The sequence below is a fragment of the Pan troglodytes genome, chromosome 5, assembly GCF_028858775.2.
Source record: "Pan troglodytes isolate AG18354 chromosome 5, NHGRI_mPanTro3-v2.0_pri, whole genome shotgun sequence".
In the NCBI taxonomy this organism is placed as follows: domain Eukaryota; kingdom Metazoa; phylum Chordata; class Mammalia; order Primates; family Hominidae; genus Pan; species Pan troglodytes.
The window spans coordinates 44550510-44562975 of record NC_072403.2 but is presented as its reverse complement, the minus strand read 5'-3'; positions in this window follow the sequence as shown (position 1 = coordinate 44562975).

Genomic DNA, 12466 nt, shown 5'->3' with positions numbered 1-12466 from the left:
CAGAGAACAATTGTGATTCTGTACAGCCCATAAAGCAGGTAGTGTTTATGGATAAGGGAGTGTGGGAAAGGTGGGAAGAAGAAAGTGAATACAGAATAAAGGATTGTGGTAGATAAAGTGCAAACAGAAGAATATCAAAAGGTAAGGAACTTATGAAGACCAATTTCACATGTTGAGTGCTAGAACTGACAAACAGGAGGGCTAATACATTCACAAATTCAGTAATTTAAGCTTTATTTCCAAGGAAAGAAGCCTTCTCCACTTGCTAAGTAAAACTTGCCAAAAGATAGCCCTTGCTCATTCTTTAAATTCATTCCTATATGCATTTTTTAAAAACGTACAGTTGGCCCTTGAACAACATAGGTTTGAACTCCACTGGTTTATTTATACAAGGATTTTTCTTTTTCAAGCAAATGTGGGTTGAAAATACAGTACAAAGGGGGCTGACTTTTCATATGCCAACTGTGGGACTTAAGTATGCACAGATTTTGGTATCCATGGGCAGTCCTGGAACCAATCCTCCACATACACCGAGGGACAACTGTATGTGGTAACACTACGCCTTGTTAGGGAAAAGAACAATTCACTTCCAAATTCACTTACCTGAGAAGTTGTATGAAAGTACAAAGTAGGTCACAAGAAGTAAGTTTTCTTATTTTCCATGATCATGGTCAATGTAAAACAAGTCAGTCTCCTATGAGCCCTACATAGCTAAGGCTAGAACGATTATAATACAGGTGGTTTGAATGAAGAGCAGACGGCTGAAAGGGAATCACTTGAGGCTTTCCCACACAGTATTTTGACCATGATTGCATAGAGTGTGTCTTAGTTGAGGCAGTTTTAATAAAAATACCATAGACCGGGTGGCTTAAACAACAAACATTTATGTCTCACAGTTCTGGAGGCTGGGAAGTCCCAAAGTCAAGGCACCAGCAGATCCAGTGTCTGGTGAGGACCCACTTCCTGACTTGTAGACAGGCACCTTCTCACTGTGTTCTCACACATCCAAGATAAATCATCTCTTAAAAGGGCACTAATTCCATTCATGAGGGTTCTACCCTCATGACATTACCTCCCAAAGGCCCCACCTCCAAATACCATCACACTGAAAATTAGGCTTAAACATATGTATGGAAGGGAGCCGCAGGACACAAACATTCAGTCCATAGTACAGTATATATAACAATCCTCAGCCATCCAACTGATTATGAAGAGTGTTATATCAGTAAGGATGCTTGCTGTTGGCAATGAGAAAAAAAGCCAGCACTTAAGAGATTGTAAAATGGATTGGTTGACCAGGCGCAGTGGCTCATGCCTGTTATCCCAGCACTTTGGGAGGCTGAGGCAGGTGGATCACTTGAGGTCAGGAGTTTGAGACCAGCCTGACCAGCAAGATGAAACCCTGTCTCTACTGAAAATACAAAATTTGCCAGGCATGGTGGTGGGCACTTGTAATCCCAGCTGCTTGGGAGGCTGAGGCAGGAGAATCACTTGAACCTGGGAGGTGAGCTGAGATCACGCCATTGTACTCCAGCCTGGGCAACAAGAGTGAAACTTCGTCTCAAAAATAATAATAAAATGGGTTGGTAGAGGGTTCAGAGATAACAAGAACCCCAGATTATTTCCATCTTTCCCATCCTGTCATTTTTAGCATTTTTTCTCACTGGACCAATAATATGATCAAAGATGCCTACCATGATTCTAGGTATCATGTGTAGACCAACAATGTTGATAGGGTTTGGCTGTGTTCCCACCCAAATCTCACCTTGAATTAAAGTTCCCATAATCCCCACATGTCATTGGAAGGACCCAGTGGGAGGTAATTGAATCATGGGTGTGGTTTCCCCCGTGCTATTCTCGTGATAGTAAGTTCTCATGGGATCTGATGGTTTGATAAGGGGCTTCCCCCTTCTCCTTCCTGCCACCCTGTGAAGAATGATGTGTTTGCTTCCCCTTCCGCCATGATTGTAAGTTTCCTGAAACCTTCCCAGCCCTGCAGAACTGTGAGTCAATTAAACCTCTTTCCTTTATAAATTACCCAGTCTTGGGCATGTCCTTATAGCAGCATGAGAATGGACTAATAGAAATGTCCAGTGAAAGAAAATATCATTTTATTCCTCATGTGTCTTTGATAAGGAGTGAAAAACCTTTCCCTAAGCTCCTCAGCAAAATTCCCGTCATATCTCAACCAGTACTGGGTCACTTACCTGTCTAATCACTGGCCAAGGGGGTGGGAACACTCCGACTTAGATGGATCATATTTACCCAAGCTGGCTGCATGAGGGTGGACAGTGAATCAGAATTGAGACTGCCAGAATGGAGGAGCAAATAGGGGCTTCTGGGTAGGTGTAAACAGAAACCGCACCCAGAGTCAAATTAGATATTGAGAATTAGATATTAGGTGCAGAGTGCTGTAAGAAATGAAACATTTCTTGCCCTCAGAGCTTAGGTCTGAGATTGTGGTTCTCAATCATATTAGATTTAGCTGACCCTGTTTATAATAACATTGTAACATAATATCTATCACATCCACTATCCTGAAATGACATTCACATGATATAACCTACTTATTGGCACGATATGAAGAAACATCAGTCAATACCTTTATGGTAATATGAAGGAGAAATATAATCACTTTGCAATAAAATTGTGCATTTTAGTATGTCAGTGCCCACATACTCTTAGACTAGAAGACAATGGAGTAGTCAGGTGCTTGCCCTTACATATGGAAGAAGAAAAACATCAAACAGAGTATTGTTGACACTCTTTGATATTTTAAATAAAGACTGAATTTATGATTCATGAAGAGCTATAATTTTACAAATTTAAATACATATTCATAACAGATGCATTTTACTGATGACTCAAAAACATGATGTTAGTGTTGGAAATATTTTCCAAAATGGTGATCAATTCTTGCTAAAGTTTCAAATAAAAGAGTAACTTTTTTGTTTATAGAATAGTTTTTTCCCTAGCAAATATTAAAATTATAAATGCAAATAAGTAAGATACAAGTTGTAAGTTGAGATAATAAAAAGCAGGCTTTAATTCTTTTTTAAAATTTAGAATAGTTTTAGATTTGCAGAAATGTTGCAAAGATAGTGCAGAATTCACATACACCACACACCTAGTTTCCCCTATTTTAAAAATCTTACATTAGTGTGGGACATTTATCACAATTAATGAAACTATATTGATATTATCAACTGAAGTCCATACTTATTCCAATTTCCTTCATTTTTACCTGCTGTTTCCTTACAGGTGACATTCAGGAAACCACATTCCATTTAGTCACCATGTATCCTTAGGCTAATCCAGACTGTGACAGTTTTTCAGACTTTCCTTGTTTTTGATGACTTTGACAGCTTTGAGGAGTACTAACTAGGTATTTCGCAAAATGTTTTTCAATTGGGATCTTCTGATTTTTTTTTGTCATGATAAAACTGGGATTATTGTTTTTTGGAGGAATACCACAGAGACAAACTGCTCTTATCACATCAAGGGGACATACTATCAACATGACAGTCCCTGATCTTACTATGTTAACCTTAATCACCTGGCAGTGGTAGTGATGAGGAAGAAACTCATTATGTAAAGCCCACACTGGCTGGGGAGTTATGCTCCATCTCTTTGAGGGGAAAAGTAGGCTTTTTACCTATATGAATACTCAGTGGGACTTTCCAAAGTTATACAGGTCATTATAGGATGTCTAACATCCCTGCTCACCATCCACTAAATACCAGTAGTGAAACCCAACCAAAAATGTCCCACAAGTCTCCAAAGTAACCCCTAGGGGTCAGTACTGCTCTGTTGAGAACCACTGGTCTAAGATTTCCAATTCAAGTTTCCTTAGAGTGTGAATTTAAAGCATTTATAAAGAAATCTGAGTACAGAATTCCTAATTTTATGCTTTCCTCCTTATTTACAGATGCTTTTTTCCTGCCTCTAATTCAGGAATTTATTTTAGGTATTTGCCTTTGAGTGTTCTTCTTTTATATAACTTTGTTTTACAAAAACTCATATTTTACATAAACTCATTTTCTTTTTACAGGAACTCATATTTTATTGCCTTATATAATATTTAATTAAGTTATATATTCAAAATTACAAGGATGATTGGATTGAGCACATTGGCAGTAGACACAATTGACTTGACAAGTAACTCATCTGAGGAAGTAGAAATGCACAGAGTGGCCAACCGGTTATAGTTACTCAGCCTGACAGGGCATTAGTTCTTTATTGAGGAAATGGTGAGTGCAGTTAATCCAATAACAGGTTAAGTGGAAATTGGTTAAGAGAATTTCTACTGTAAATGCATCGATTTGAGTCCTATCAATATTAGCAAAGCCTGAGTGCGGTGGCTCATGCCTGTAATCACAACACTTTGGGAGGCCAAGGCAGGTGGATTGCTTGAGCTCTAAAGTTCAAGCCCCGCCTGGGAAACATAGGGAGGTCCCCATCTCTAGAAAACATAATACAATTAGCCGAGTGTGGTGGTGTGCATCTGTGGTCTGAGCTACTTGGGAGCTGAGGTGGGAGGATTGCTTGAGCCCAGGAGGTCAAGGCTGCAGTGAGCTATGATTGCCACTGCACTACGGTCTGGGTGACAGAGGGAGACTCTGTCTCTAAAAATATATATGTAAGAAAATATTACAGAAGATTGTTTAATGCCAGTACCTAGGATTGCTCTAGTTGTAATGAAATAGGCACTTTTATAGACTTCATCCAAACCACTTCAATTTTACAGTAAGTTTCACGAGTTATTTTATAAAGACTTAAAATGTTCACATCTTATCTGGAAATAATGTGATATTCTGGGAATTCTGTATCCTAGAAAATATTGTATCCTTGAAAATTTATTGCTTGTATCACTTTTCATAATAGCAAAAAATAAACAAATGTCCAAAACTGGGGAAATCATTAACTTTTATAGTACCCACAATGATAGAATATTATCTATTCTACTTTAACACCACTAAATTGTGTCTTTAAAGAATGCTTAAAGATGTAGAGAAATGGTTATGAGATATCAAGTGGAAAAAGCAAGTTTATGTACATTATGCTTTTGTTAGAAAAGATACGTGTACACATAGAAATGACTAGAAGGAAATATACCAAATTTTGATTATTGCTGGCTGCTGGGATTACCAATGATTTTATTTCCTTCATTGTATTTTTCTGTATTTTCCAAATTCTCTAAAATGAACAAGTGTCACTTTTATAACATGGAATAATTAAGTGATATTGCTTAATTTGCTAACATTTACATTTTTACCTTTTGAGTAAAATGAGGTATTTTAACAACATGTCTGCTACCCAAACTTCTATTCAGGATGGTAACATATTAAAGATTAGAAGGTACTTTTTTTTTTATTTTTTGAGACAGAGTTTCGCTCTGTTGCCAGGCTGGAGTGCAGTGGCATGATCTCTGCTCACTGCAACCTCCAACTCCTGGGTTCAAGTGACTCTCCTGCCTGGGCCTCCCAAGTAGCAGGGACTACAGGCGTGCACCACCACGCCCAGTTAATTTTTGTATTTTTAGTAGAGACGGGGTTTCCCCATGTTGGCCAGGCTGGTCTCGAACTCCTGACCTCAGGTGATCTGCCCACCTCGGCCTCCCAAAGTGCTGGGATTACAGGTGTGAGCCAGTGCACCTGGCCTTAGAAGATACTTTTATATATTTATTCAAAACTCTGTATGGTTAAAATGACTTATAATTCCAAATGATCAAGTTCCATTTAGTGACATGCAAAATTTCTTTAATCATTTAAGGATAATGTTTAGTTTTGTTCTTTTTTTTTTTTTTTTGAGACAGAGTCTCACTCTGTCGCCCAGGCTGGAGTGCAGTGGCGCAATCTCGGCTCACTGCAAGCTCCGCCTCCTGGGTTCACGCCATTCCCCTGTCTCAGCCTCCCAAGTAGCTGGAACTACAGGTGCCTGCCACCATGCCTGGCTGGCTAATTTTTGTATTTTTAATAGAGACGGGTTTCACTCTGTTAGCCAGGATGGTCTCGATCTCCTGACCTCGTGATCCACCCACCTTGGCCTCCCAAAGTGCTGGGATTATAGGCGTGAGCCACCAGGTGCCTGGCCCCAGTTTTTTGGTTTTTTTGTTGTTGTTGTTAAGTTGACACAGGTAAGTAAAAGCCCATGAAGGAAGCTAGCATTATATTTTTATCTACACTGCCTTCTCTTAGCTGATTCTCAAGGAACTTTCTTTGTTGCTAATATTCATTTTGTATTTTAAAACTGTAGTCTAAAATTGTACCATAAACCTATGGCATAATTTGGCACAAGTACTGCCCTGTGTTTATTTAAGAAAATATAGCCAGTGCACGTTGAAAACCAGCACAGTAGAGTCATCAGTATTTTGAACAGCCTCACTACTCCAAGGGTGGCCCCCTGTACCGGCAGCATCGGCATCACCTGGGAGCTGGTGAAAAATTAAGAATTTCAGGCTTCATCTCAGACCTCTGAATCAGAATCTGTATTTTCAAAGAATCCCCAGGTGATCTGTGTGCACAATAAGTTTTGAGAGGCACTGTGGTACCGACTCCTTTTTAAAGTCACTAGTGTCAGCAGAGAAGTACATTTATCTCCAAAATATGATTTTTTTCTCCCACTCTTTAAATATAGTAAAACTCGTTATTAAAAAAAAGTGTTTTATGTATATAATCCATAAACACAGGAATGTAACAAGTGGAATTTTTTCTCTATTTTATTCTAATTTTAAAGCCCCCACCCCCCATTATCTGAGAGGTTAGAAATTGAACCTCAAGAAATTCAGGATTTTTCCTGCTGCTTTTCTTTTCTTTTTTTCTTTTTTTTTTTTTTTGAGACAGGGTCTTGCTCTATTGCCCAGGCTGCTGGAGTGCAGTGGTGCGATCTCGGCTCGCTGCAGCTTCCACCTCCTGGGTTCAAGCAATTCTCCCACCTCAGCCTCCCAGTAGCTGGGATTACAGGGGTGCGTCACCACGCCCAGCTAATTTTTGTATTTTTAGTAGAGAAGGGGTTTCACCATGTTGGCCAGGCTGGTCTCGAACTCCTGACCTCAGGTGATCCACCCGCCTCGGCCTCCCAAAGTGCTGGGATTACAGGCGTGAGCCACCACACCTGTCCTGGGTGGTCTTAAATTCCTGTAATGTCTAGAAGGTTGGAGGGGGCTGAGCATCTAGTCTTCCATAGGTGACCCCTTCTATGGGCATTTGACAAAATGGCAAATATCCCATTTGGTCCTTTGTTGTAAGTCTTTGTAGACTGCTATTAAACCATCATTCATTCTTATTGTTGAGGCTACTTCAAGTCTCCCTTGCTATTTGATTCTGCTATTTCCATGCTATGTTGGCATACAGAGAAATCTTTGGAGCTTAGATTTCTTCTCTACATTTACCCACAGAGCACTGAATCGGTTGCTCTAACATCAAACAAGATCATGGGAAATTAACTCTATGAAATTTATAAAAGGTCTTGCTTAATAGGCACATTTCACAGCCATTTCTTCTCAGGGATCTTGCTGAGTTCCAAGGGTTCTACTTGGGAAGTCAAATACGAGGCCCCTCTTCTTTATTTTTATTTATTTATTTACCTATTTATTTTTAGAGATAGAGTCTCGCTCTGTCACCCAGGATTGGAGTGCAGTGGCATCATCTTAGCTGACTGCAGCCTCAAACTCCTGGGCTCAAGTGACCCTTCCACCCCAGCCTCCCATGTAGCTGGGACTAAGGTGTGTGCCACCATACTTGGTTAATTTTTAAAATTTTTTTGTAGAGACGGGGTTTCACTATGTTGCCCAGGCTGGTCCTGAACTCCTGGACTCAAGCGATCCTCCCACCTCAGCCTCCGAAAGTGCTGGGATTACAGTTGTGAGCCCCGCTCCTGACCACCCCCTCCTTTTAGATTCCCAGACACCTAAGTCTCAGGACTCCATGATTTCTCTTTATCTTAAACCACAGGTGCAGAGGAAAGTTGCCGAGACCAGCTCGGTCGGGGAGACCCTAACACAGCGGCGCTAGAGGAATTAAAGACACACGGAAATATAGAGGTGTGAAATGGGAAATCGGGTCTCACAGCCTTCAGAGCTGAGACCCCTGAACAGAGATTTACCCATGTATTTATTAACAGCAAACCAGTCATTAGCATTGTTTCTATAGATATTAAATTAAGTAAAAGTATCCCTTATGGGAAACGAAGGGATGGGCTGAATTAAAGAAATAAGTTGAGCTAGTTAACTGCAGCAGGAGCATGTCCTTAAGGCACAGATCACTCATGCTATTGTTTGTGGCTTAAGAATGCCTTTAAGCGGTTTTCCACCCCAGGTGGGCCAGGTGTTCCTTGCCCTCATTCTCATAAACCCACAACCTTCCAGCTAGGGCATCAGGGCCATTATGAACATGTTACAGTGCTGCAGAGATTTTGTTTATGGCCAGTTTGGGGGCCAGTTTATGGCCAGATTTTGGGGGGGCCTGCTCCCAACAGAAAGTAACATCTCTTCATAGGGACTCATTGGACCTAAGGGCTCTCCCTCCTGACTCCCCTCCCTACAACTCAGAGCATGAAGGTTTAGATTTAGATTTTTGGAAGTCAAAGCCTTTTTTTGTTTTTCCTTTGGTAACATCCTTGGACCCATGATCTAGCTGCCTGAATGGGGATGGGCATTGTGTTACATAGAAATGCAGGGAGAAAACATTTTAAAATATCCTGTCATGTGAATAATAGGATAAAGGACTTAGTGGGGTATGCACAGCATGATCGAGAGATCCTTACACAATCACATGAAGTGTTCTTATAGAGCCAGAGGACTGCAAGTATGAGACATGGATTCTATACTGAGAATATTATAATCTATGGAAGCAAAGTGCATAAAACTAAGACACAATGGCAAAGCAAAATATAAACAAGAATAAAGTAGGTTTAAAAGCAATACTAACTACCCTATTTGGGACTTTTCATGGGGCTATTAGTGGCAAGTTATAGCACCTGAAGGACTAGTTTGAGGCATTCATTCCTAAATGGACAGTTCTCAAAATTTGGCATGCATCAGAATCCCCTGGAGGGTATGCCTAAATACAGGTGTCTGGGCCCCACTCTGATTCTGTGGATCTGGGATGGGCCCTAGAATCTGCATTTCTAACAAGTTCCCAGGTGCTGCTGATGCTTGTTATGGACCACACTGAGAAAAACTGCACTAACTATCAACATGTTCCATGGATTTGTGGGTTCCACTCTACAAACTCGCTGTAAAGTCATCTATTCTGCAGCCCTTCCTGATATCCCTCATCCTTTCACATGCAGACCCATTCAACATAATTAAGATGTGTCCTTTGGTTAGTCTCAATTCTCTTTCCAAAAATGGCATAAATGAAATCCCTATTCTTTTCTTTTTCTTTTTTTTTTAATGAGACAGAGTCTTGCTAGGTTGCCCCAGCTGGAGTGCCGTGGCTGTTCACAGGTGCAATCACAGTGCACTAGAGCCTGGCTTAAACAATCCTCTGCCTCAGCCTCCTTGAGTAGCTGGGACTACAGGTGTGTACCACTGTGCCCAGCTGAAGTCTATTCTTGATAGTCCCTCTTCTATGCATTGACTTAAAGTTAAGAAACATACTCCTCGCTCTGTTTTCCCTCCATTTCCTGTTTGTTCCTCCCAGTATACCCACGGAAAGTTTGTTCCATTGTAAACATATTCTCCCACATTCTCAGCATTTCATTTCTACCTGCTCTCCTTGTTCAGCAAGATTTCCAGAATCTGCTTCCAGAGATCTACCTCAATATGATGATGCTTGTTAATAGACTGGTGACCAGAGGGTGAGGAATGAATAAGTGAATTTAGCAAGGTTGCTGGATATAGACTCAATACATAAAGTCTATTGCATTTCGTCTTCTTTTTTTTTTTTTTTTTCTTGTTATGGAGTCTCACTCTGTTGCCCAGGCTGGAATGCAATGGCGTGATCTTGGCTTACTGCAATCACTGCCTCCCAAGTTCAAGCGATTCTCCCGCCTCAGCCTACCAAGTAGCTGGGACTACAGGTGCGTGCTACCATGCTCAGCTAATTTTTGTATTTTTAGTAGAAATGGAGTTTTGCCATGTTCACCAGGCTGGTCTCGAACCCCTGACTTCAGGTGATCCACCCACCTCGGCCTCCCAAAGTGCTGAGATTACAGGCATGAGCCACCTCCCCAGCCAAAAATCTATTGCATTTCAATAAAACAGTGATAAATGATTAGACAATAACATTTTAAAAATAATTTCTGGCCAGGTGCGGTGACTGACGCCTATAATCCCAGCACTTTGGGAGGCCGAGGTGGGCAGATCACCCAAGGTCAGGAGTTCGAGGCCAGCCTGGCCAACATGGTGAAACCCCATCTCTACTAAAACTACAAAAATTAGCTGGGCATGGTGGCGCATGTCTATAATCCCAGCTACAAAGGAGGCTGAGACAGAATCACTTGAACTCAGGAGGCGAAGGTTGCAGTGAGCCAAGATCACCCCACTGCACTCCAGCCTGAGCAACAGAGCAAGACTCCCTCTCAAAATAAAAAAATTAAAAAATAATTTCATGGCCAGGCATGGTGGCTCACACCTGTAATCCCAGCACTTTGGGAGGCCAAGGCAAGACCGCCTCCTCACTTGAGGTCAGGAGTTCGAGACCAGCCTGGCCAATATGGTGAAACCCCCATCTCTACTAAAAATACAAAAATTAGCTGGGCATGGTGGAACGTACCTGTAATCCCAGCTACCTCAGAGGCTGAGGCAGAAAAATCGCTTGAACCCAGGAGGTAGAGGTTGCAGTGAGCCGAGATCACACCACTGCACTCCAGCCTGAGCAACACAGCAAGAGTCCATCTCAAAAAAAAAAAAAAATCAATTTAAAACAGCATCTAAATGTCAAATACCTAGGAATAAATCTAACAAGATGTGCAAGACCTCTATAAACTACAGAACTGTAAAACTGTAATGACAGAAATTAAAGACCTAAAGGAATGGAGGGACATATCATTTTTATAAATTGGAAGTTAACAAGAGGTAAATTCTCCAGAAATCTATCTTTAGACTGAATGAAATTCCAATCAAACTTACAGAAAGATTTTTATGGAAATTAACAAGCTGATTCTAAAATGTATATGGAAATGCAAAGGACCAAAATAGTCCTTTTGGTCTGATCAAAGCAAATTGGATCACATCTGATCTGCAAATTGGAACTGATCAAGCAAATTGGATAACTTTCTCTGCCAGATATCAAGACTTATCATGACATTACAATAATTAAGGCAGGGTGGTATTGACAAATAGATCAAAGGGACAGAATATAAAGTTCAGGAACAGATCTTCATATAATCTGTGTACAACAAAGATTTAAAACAAGGCAGTCTGGGCATGGCACCTCACGCCTGTAATCCCAGCACTTTGGGAGGCCGAGGCGGGTGGATCACTTGAGTCCAGGAGTTTGAGACCTGCCTGGCCAACATGGCGAAACCCTGTCTCTACTAAAAATACAAAATTAGCTGGAGTGGTGGCACAAGCCTGTAGTCTCAGCTACTCGGAAGGCTAAGGCACGAGAATCGCTTGAACTTGGGAGGTGCAGGCTGCAGTGAGCTGATACCACACCACTGCATCCAGCCTGGGTGACAGAGTGAGACCCTATCTCAAAATAAATAAATAAATAAAATTAAAATAAAACAAAGGTAGCACTGCAGACAAATAGGTAAAGGACAATGCTATAGGCAGGTTCCCAGGAAACAGGCTTCAAGATGGAGATTCACATGCAGGTGTTTTATGGGGGAGTGCTTTCAGGAACAACATCTGTAAGGAAATAGAGCAAGCACAATTGAGCAGAAGGAGAGATTTAACTGTAATGCAGTTGCAACAGAGGTCTCAGCCAATTCCAATGGCCTTTTAGAGAGACTGCAGTTTGAGGCAAGGGGACCATCCTTGGCCTGTCTACCCCTATGCTAAACAGTCATTAGATGCAAACAAGGGAATCTAACCTTGGATGATGCAGCTCCCTTCCACTAAGGAAAATTCCTGGGGAAAGACTCAGTTATAAGCTATCAGCAGGCAACACTTCCAGTAGTTGCAGGAGTGGGTATCTTGGTCCTGAAACAGAGATCTGGAAAGCTCACCACAGCCAACAATAGAGTGTACCCCTTGCACCACTCAGATCCTTACTTTATATAATAAGTTTAATCTATCTGGAAGCCATTCCTCTAGGATTCTGATTGATCTTTTTTTCTAGAGAAACTTACTGTAAGAGAAAGGTTAAATGGAATTAACTACTGACCTTACTTCTGCAGCTGATTTTGTGACCACAACCGATACACATCATCTATCTCTTCTACTGCCACTATAGATTCTCTTCGAAGGCTAACATCTACACTAGTCTGCATAGCTCACCTGATGGAGTGATCCAGACTGTCATTTCTGGAGAGTCAAGCCCCTGGTCACCATGTCTCTCCAAGGCAAGCCAGGGTT